The 9,506-nt window shown below is 38.9% G+C and overlaps 1 long non-coding RNA gene across 1 annotated transcript; it reads right to left on the minus strand.

Moving 5' to 3' along the window:
* Positions 1–1,276: 1,276 nt before the first annotated feature.
* Positions 1,277–2,546, minus strand: LOC120564808. Its single transcript, XR_005640149.1, has 3 exons — positions 2,499–2,546; positions 2,083–2,365; positions 1,277–1,967 (listed from the first exon to the last, which is right to left on the minus strand). It is a non-coding gene; the product is annotated as an uncharacterized LOC120564808 (long non-coding RNA).
* Positions 2,547–9,506: the final 6,960 nt, after the last annotated feature.

Raw genomic sequence — 9,506 nt, forward strand, 5'->3', positions numbered from 1 at the left:
CAAGTATTGTCTGACATAACTTAACATAATCTTCTGTGTCATAAACCCCCATTTTTGTCCAAAAACGATTAAAAACACATAAGTTGTTGCACTGGGTGACATGTTCCTGTGGGCACTGTGGGTAGAATGAAAAAAAAGGCCAGAATTGGCAGCTCTCCCTCTCCTCTCTCTGTCAAATGGACAATGCATACGCAGAACAGCCAATAGGAATGCTCTGTCTCTCTGAAATGACTTGTGATTGACCAAAGTCTCCCGTGATGGCTAGATTTTCTGAAGCCTAAATACAGAGCCAAGAGGAGGTGCTGAAGTCCAGTTTTCTCTCAGACCACGCACTTGAATTACAATATGCTGAAAGATTATGGAATTCTTTCCCAACAACACTAAAATAAAGTGCCTACCACAGCTTTAATACACTGACCTGCACACCAATGTGTGTTAATCCACAGCTGAAAATAGTCCCCAGCAAATGCACTATTTTCTCCTTTGAGTAATGTTTGCCAAAAAATGTAGTGCCCAGCTCTTTAAGGAAATAACCTTTCTTTGAATTAAAATTATGAAATTAAATATTGATGACCTGTGTTTTTTGAAGTATTTACCGGATGTTATGAATAGGATTTAATAGATGGAAAGTACTCACAATGACAATGTTATTTGGGTCTTTTCATAGGATTTGTTGACAATAATTAGTTTTTTTTCAATTGTTTACACACAATTTTGAAAACCGGATTCTTTTTGTCAAAATATAATCACAATTATCCAAACACCACAATCAATTTGCAAAATTCCTAGATTGTTAGCAAAATGAAACCCTTCAGTCAAAAAATACACACTTCAGTCAAAACATATACACATTTGTAAAAATGCTATTAGTTTTCATTTTAACCAACACATTTGTCAATGATCATACACTATTGCAGCCAGTTTCACACTGCTGTGATAAATAAAAAACACATTTGTAAAAAAAAAAAAAAGTAGGCAATTAGATTTTTGGCCAGACATTCTTATGTAAGAGATAATTTAGGTGACAAAAATAGTGAGAAACTCACAACATCATTCATGATTTGTTTTGAGATCTAAGGAGAATGTACACAAATACTGTAGGCCAACTATAACCTTACCAAGCACTGCACAACACTTGATGCAGCAGACTGAATATTTCAAGTATTTATTTCAATACTTACAGTATTTCTACCATAATCAGTTTCAGTCATCAACCAACAATGATATCAATTACTGTAAACAAATAAAATCTGTAGACAAATAAAAATTACTGCATGAATTACAGTACATACACTTTGACTCTTAAGAAAAAGTAAAAGTAAACAGAAATGAAAGAAAGCTACAGTAAAAGCAACAAGAATACTGTAACTATTCGTCTCTCCGTCTGGCTCGATCAGGCCATAAAATCTCATCCACATCACAGGCTATGTCTTCATTGGCAAGGCACCGTTGGAAGAATCGCCTTGTGTGACGAATCCACCCCTGCACTGAAGCTGCTTCAATAAGATCACATGCCTGTTCCATGGCCTGAATGAGGGGCAAACGGTCATAAGGCCGCAGGTCATATACCTTCCAACGCCACGCTGAAAAAAATTCTTCTATAGGATTCAGGAAGGGGGAGTATGGGGGAAGATATAAAACTTCAAAATCAGGGTGATCATGGAACCAGTTCTGGACCAGAGCAGCCCGATGGAATGGGACATTGTCCCAAACGACAATGTACCGCATCTGGTCCACTTGGTGTAATGCGGTGACAATCTCAAGCAATCGGTCAAGAAATGCAAGTATCAGATTTGCATTATAGGGTCCCAGATTTGCATGGTGGTGGAGGACCCCATTTTGTGTGATAGCAGCGTAAAGGGTGATGTTACCCCCTCGTTGCCCTGGCACATTAGTGATTGCCCAGTGCCCTATTACATTTCTCCCTCTTCATGTTGAATTTCAGCAGCATCCATTTGCAAGACTCTCTGAAACACAAGAAAATAGGATGCTATTCAATATCTATAGCACAGTATATTTTTTGTGACAGAACATTATGAGCAGTGCATGATACCACACCATAGTCAGATGAACAATGCATACCTCCACATACTCATTGCGCAGATGTTTCACTCTCTCTGAATTTCTGTCAAATGGTACCCGATACAGTTGCTTCATGTATATTTGATTTTTCTTTAGGAATCGACCTAATGTTGACAGAGAGACTCGTTGGATGTTATTGAAAATATTGTCATCATTGATGATATTGGCTTGGATTTCTCGTAGCCTGATACAATTATTGGCCAAAACCATGTTCACAATTGCGGCCTCTTGTGCACGAGTAAACATAGGGCCCCTTCCACCTTGGTGTCCTCGACCCTCAATCCTATGTAAAAAAAAAAATAAGAAAAATAAATAAATAAATTTATAAATATATGACAGCCTACAGTCAAATGTCACAATAAACAATATTGATTATACAAGCTTCAGTTTCAATTTATACTGTGTGGTTAGCTTACCTGTTTTCTCGATGAAATGTCCGAATTACTGACGCAACAGTATTTCTGTTGAGATTTGGTTGAACTCTTTGTCCAGCTTCCATCAGTGTCAGTCCATGGTTGATAACATGGTCAATAAGTGTTGCATGGATTTCTCGAGTCAAATTTGGTCCTCGTCTTCTTTGTTCAGGTTCTTCTCTTCCTCTACCTAGGCGTCTTCCTCTACCTCTTTCTCCTCTTCCTCCTTCTCCTCTTCCTCTACCGCCTTCATCTCCTCTTTGAGCTCCCCCTCTCATTCTCACTCTTCTTCTTCTTCTTCTTCTTCTTCTTCTTCTTCTTCTTCTTCTTCTTCTTCTTCTTCTTCTTCTTCTTCTTCTTCTTCTTCTTCTTCTTCTTCTAACTCCTTCCATTTTTGTTGAAGACAGGTGAACTCACCTGCTGCCTTTTATAGCACACCTGAGTGCTGCGTTTTCAAATTAGCACATGTGTGCTTCCACACCTGGTAGATGTGTTTATCCAATTTGTTCATTAGTGTGGTAATTGGCAATCCGGTGCTTTGTAATGACAAGGAAGTAACCTCACAATCCTTATCTGTGTCTAAGGTGTGAAAATGTGTGTAGAGTTTTACAAATCACTGTGTGTAATGTTTTGCAAAAAGGGTGAAGCAGACATTGTGTGTAATGTTGTGCAAATCTGTGGAGGTGTCTTGCTCATTGGAGTAGAATTTTGCAAATTGTGTGAAAATTTTTATTTTAGTGTGTAAACAATCGTAAAAAACTGTAAAACATAAAACACCTTCTTCAAGTGTAATGTTGCATTGTTTTAGGTGAGGGCCACAATAAGCTCAGTATCAGAAAAGAGGAATTAAAGACTATTATTTGTGTAAATTGCAGGTGTATTCACATGCAATTTTGAAGAGTGGTAGTTTTCCAAAACACCTTGGAGAGGACCCCGAACAGATTGTTTACCTGTTGTTGGCCAACCATGTTCAGCTTCGCACCTGTTTTCTCTGTCATCTGCTGGGGAATACAAAACAGCACAAGGGAAAGAGAGAGGATGTAGAATGACCAATATTATAATCATCAAAGTTGCATCTAGTCCAATTTTTTTTTTTTTTAAACAACACCAGTTTAGTTTGCAGCAAGTCAAATTAAATAAAGTTTAAGAATAGCCCTTAATCGCATCCGCAAAGGTCTTCACAGTGTCAGTATGTTTGGATTGATAAATGAAGACAACAAACCCCCAATATTACATCACAAAAGAGAGCAAGGAAAGCAAAAAACACTCATTAGGAAATAAACATGGAAGAAACATGCAGAAAGTGTCTGACAGTGAGGGAACCATCTTCAAGGCAGTGCGCTTAGATAGGGGGTAAATGGAGATTAATTGGAAAAAACAACTTGGAATATATTAACAACAAACTGAAATTGAATGCTTGGGAAAGGGGAGTTTGGGGTCCCCTGCTGGTGCTGCTGCCTCCATGACCCAACCCCGAATAAGCAGATGAGGATGGATGGATGGATGAATGGATGGACAAAATGAATGGGAGAACACTGGAGTGAACATGTTTATGATTTTGGTATTAAAAATGTCTTGAAACCGCATCACAATTTCTTGTTTTGCTGTTAGATTTCAGGATTTGCTTCGTCAAATTCACTTAACTGCAGACAACTCATTGTTGGCTGCTGTTGGGGGCTGAAGCCATGCAAGCATATTACATATTGTAGCTGATGACTGCAGAGAGGAATTCCATTTCCGAAAATGTAATGGATGAAGACATTATCAGTCATATTATGTTGGTGTCTATATCTCAGCCTTGGATGAACCACAATAGATAATGCACTGATGATGAGGAGGCTGGACAGAAGGGCTGGAAAGGCTCAGCCACCCACCCATCCAATATCTGGTTCTTTAGTTGCTAAATACTCCACTATGTTCATCAGCTAGTGCTTTTTTCAGTTTGGTGCTGGGTAGCTAGCATATATTGGGTTTGAAAGAGCTTTTTTCAATAACAAACAGCTGCACGTGGCTGGAAATAAAGTTGATGAGAGCGCAGAGACTGAACCAAAACAGTAAAGCTCCATAGAGATGAGGGGGACTGCAGAGTCAGGTGGTAATTTGCTTCTCACTGCTTAATTTGGCTATTAACTTAATTATAGTGACAGCAGCTTATAAATCAGTCTTCTTCAGTGCTCCATCTCTCTCTCTCAGAGTTGAAAAATATCTCAAGGCCCCAAAAGAGAGGAGTGGCCTTTCACCCTTCAACTTCAATCAAAGGATGTTGTGCCAATCGAGCGTGAGAGGAACTTTTGAAGTATTTTTCTGAGAGTGTAACAGCAAAGAATTGACCACAGAACACCTGTCACAGTAAATCATCAGGCGAGTAGATAATATATTCTAGCCGGTGAAGTTTACAATTCCCCCGAGGATGCTTCAGTCTGATACGGTTAGTGTATCGCAAGATGACATCCTCCAGTCTAATCCAGAGAAATTGATGCAGGCTCTGAATATGAAAGCCCCCCTGGCGTATAATGTCAGAACAGTAGTGTTAGTGCAGTGAAAACGCTGAGTGACTTTAATGATAGCATTAAAAAAAATTTCGATTGCTTAACGACAGTGGGCACATCTGAAGCCACTTGTGCAAAACTCTAACTACAGTCTGCACTATCACCTGAGCGAAACAGTTCACATCACCTGCAAAACTCATTCCAAGCAACACAACTCTTAACACTTAACACTCTTAAAAGCACAGACTGCCTGTCGCGGGAACTGAAAATGGCAAATTGCGCTTTTCCGTGTCATGCATATGCATTCATGGGAGGGTCAAGGGGAAAGTGGGAATTTCCCATAAATAGATGGGAGGGGAAGCGTAAAGTGCGCCTTATTATGTATTCCGCAGTATGTACAAAAACCGCCCGTGAAAGCGTGCTTCTATTTTGCGGTGAAAATTCTCCACCTCTTAAAAGCAGGTGTAAACCAGCCGCAAGCGGGTTTCCTCGCATATGCCTCCTGGTGAAATGGCAGCAGTAATCCGAGCAAGATGAAGACATAGGCCAAGGAGACAAGCTGAAAATATTTTTGCCACAAGGATCACACTTTTTCGGTTGAGTGAACACGAAATCATTAAGTGTTACAGCTTACAGTTTTTCTCAATTGCTAAAACACTAAAACCCATTGGCTGAACAAAGTTCTCAGTTGCCTGAGCTCATTTAGCTAATTGTGCAGTCTGTTGTCAATACCTTAAACCATTTAACATGGTAAAACACAATTTGCAGATCTCACTTCAACTTTTCAGCAAAACTGTAAACACATTCTCATTCTCAAAACACATTCTGCACATGCACATGTCATCCATACTGGTCAACACAAGTGGCAACAATCAAATACAAATAGAGAACACATCTCATTGATAGAACACAACCACTCAAAATTGATTTCACCTGTTTCAAATGACATGACACAACCAATATAAGCCAGTTCAGAGAGCAAACCCTGAACATTGTACTGACTGCTCAATAGATTTTGACTGGTTGTTCATATCAACAAAGAAAAAGAATTACAGTATCACAGAGACAAAGGACAAGTTTGTGAGATGCAGGGTACAGTACTGTAAAAATAGGGGTACAAGGAGGAGGAAGAACAAAAACAAAAAAGTTTTAGTGCTTACACACTAAAATTAAAACTTTCCCACAAGTAGCAAAACATTACACTCAAGGAGCAAAACACTAGCCTAGATCTGCACAACTGTAAGCACATTGTCAGCTTCACACTTTTTGCAAAACATCACACAGTGATTTGCAAAACACTAAACACACTTGTATGCATTTGACACAGAAATGTATCATGATGTCATTGATACATTAGAGGAAGAGGAAGAGGCCCACCCAGAGGTAGAGGCCAGGGGGAGGTAGAGGTAGAGGTAGAGGAAGAGGGAGAGGGAGAGGAAGACCTGAAGCTGGAGAATTTGCTCAAAGAAGAAGAGGACCAAATTTATCATATGAAAGTTGCGCAAGTGGACCATGTTGTGAACCACGGATTGACGCTGAGGGATGCTGGACTAAGAATTCAGCCAAATCTTAATAGATATACAGTGGCATCTGTCATGAGGACATTTCGACAAGGAAACAGGTAAAAGAAAATCTGTCTACAGTTACAGTAATCAGCTGCTCATTGTATGCACCATATCAGCACTTTTGATACCCCTCCCTGTGACATTTGAGGATTGAGGGTCGAGAACGACAAGGAGGAAGGGGGCCCATATTCACGCGAGGGTTTACAATCTCCGGCCCCAGGCTCAGGTACCCCTCAATGAGGCCATGGAGGACGCCTGTGACCAAGTCGACGCCGCAGCTGTGCAAGGATGGATTCAACATTCAAGACGGTTGTCTTGCCAATGAGGATGTTTGCCTGTGATGTTGATGAAATTCTCTGGTCAGATCCAGCTAGGCGAAGAGATAATGTCTAGTATTTTTCTGTGTATTTTTGTGATTGTAACCTGTACTGGATACCGTATTTTATGTTTGTCTGTTGTTTGCTGAGCTAACAGTGTTATGCACACTACTGTAGTAGCATGAAAACTGGGACATGTTTTGTTGTGATTCTCCATGTTGACTGATTTGGGTATATGGAGAGAAATAAATTATATTTTCCTCAGTTTGCAGCATTGGTCTTGTGTAGTGTGTGGTGAACTTATTGTAAATTTGCACTTTCTCTGTGTACTTCATTTACAGTACTCTAATCACTGAGAAGTAGACTTGCTAAAAGTGTTTTAGGTTAGCAACAGCAGTGCGTAACTGGTTCAAACAGGATTAAGTCAAATGAAACATGTGTGTTTCATATGGTAAAAAAATATGTTTTTTATAAATTAGTGTATAGTTTTTGCAAGAGTGTTTCATTTTGCAAAGTGTCTGAGGTGTTCTGCTAATTGGGTGTGTGGTTGTGCTAATTGTGTGTAGTGTTTTGAAAAAGACTGTCCCTGTTTTCAAAATTGTGCTTAAGCAATTGAAAAAAACTGTAAAAATGTACTTCTCCCTGAGAACAATTTGTTTTCTATTTTTTGACTGCTTGATAGTGTATATCATTTTGATCACTTTGTTTATGATTTGAGAGCAGTGTTTGATTTTGAACACAGGTAAAACTGTTTTGAGGCGAAAGTTTCATTTTGCGAGAGGAGTCAATGGTTTTGTAAATAGTGCTTGAAGATGAGGTTTTGTGTTTAATGTTTTCAGAAAATGGAGCAAGGTTTCAGAAATTGTGCTTTAGCAATTGAGAAAAACTGTAAGCAGCCATGCAATATTACAGTTACTGGAAGAAATCAAAGATGACATTGAATCTCCGACTCAGCATTCACATTCCATTCCAGCAGTTGTTAAACTCCTCGCTACATTACAAATATTGGCATCAGGATCATTTCAAACAGTCATAGCATCAGCAGTGGGAATATCGCAGTCTGCACTCAGCCGTATCATAGCACCAGTACTTTGCTACAGTGCAATTTACGGCATAGTGGGCAGAGAAAGGCGCTGATTACCCGATGAACTGCAGGTTTAGTAAATACGACGTTAACTGAAGTATCACAGTGTGCGCTTTCTGCAGGTTGGCCATGGCGCTGATAAGGCTACATTCGCAAATGTACGTACATCTGACCCTAGAGTAAAAACACTAGCGTCAAACACCAATACAGAAATTACAAACTATTCATCTTTACAGTTTTTACAATTTGACTGACTTCACACTACTCAATAGTTTCTTTATAGAAAAGATATAGATTGTATAATATACAATTTTTTTACGTAAGGTAAAAAGAAGGAATGGAAATCAGCAGTTTGCTTTAGTACATTGTCTCTAGTCATTTATGGAATTACTGGGAAATAGGTAGGTTTTCTTCATCACATTGGATGTCTGCATCATCTCTAAATACAAATGAATGTGGTGTTTCCATTGCTTTCACCTCCATTACTTTCTGAAAAACAGCAAGAACGCAGTGTTACTATAGTAAAGATATAGTGTTTTTCAATTTTTTTTTTATAGCTGTGTATATAACCTCAGACATCTTACCTGGACATATTGGTATCTTTGCTCTTTTACCGGTTTCTCTCTCACGGTACAGTGTATAACTGTTTCATTCTTATTTTATGTTTGTATACATACATATACATACATTTATATACTTTCTCTATATAAATACCATATATGTTAACTAACTAGTCTAAAACAAGAAACCTGCTTAGGCTTTCAGCTAAAGTTGTAGTCAGCAGTGTTTGATAGGCACCAGACTGAAATCTATTCTGCTTTGAATGTGTGGTTATCAGTTTTGACAGCAGTGTGTTAGCATTTGAACAAAGTGCTGTAAATCCACAGTGTTGTGCATGTTGTGGTAAAAGTCATGGGATAAGTGTGTAGAGTTTTGAAAACTGTGTTCAAGCAATGAAAAACAAACTAGACTTTGGTCCACATGAACTGCTGCTGTGCAGACTGTGGTTAGAGTTTTGCACATGTGGCTTCAGTTGTGCCCACTGTTGTTTAGCAATCGATAAAAACTCTAAGTATGGTATATAAGTTCCAAAACTTTCTAATGCTCAATATGCTCATTTTACTTTGCACATGCATCGGTGTCCAGCGTATTCGTATATTATATTTATTGAAATGCCCTCCTCTCTGGTCTCCCCCCAGTAGACTGTGGCGCTGCTGCACAGACTGCAACATAAATCACTAAGCACATCACTCCTATGCTTAGACCTTTAAGTTGGATCCTTTCAAGCCTCCTGAATTTACTTTAAGATTGCACTTCCGCACAATACATTTCTAACTTGTTTACTGTTGATCACCCGGAGATCTCTCTGATCATTTTCGTTGTTCCAAGAATTAAATCAAAATTTGGTGAAGCTGCTTTTAGTCTCTCTGCCTCCAAAAAATGCGATACAGCCTGCCAGATGACCTGAGATGTGCTCCTAATCTTATCAATTTAAAGATTTGGCTCAAAACATTTCTATTCTACCAGGCTTTTTTATTAGTTTTTACCCAAAGCCC

Source organism: Perca fluviatilis, chromosome 1 (genome assembly GCF_010015445.1).
Source record: "Perca fluviatilis chromosome 1, GENO_Pfluv_1.0, whole genome shotgun sequence".
Classification (NCBI taxonomy): Eukaryota; Metazoa; Chordata; class Actinopteri; order Perciformes; family Percidae; genus Perca; species Perca fluviatilis.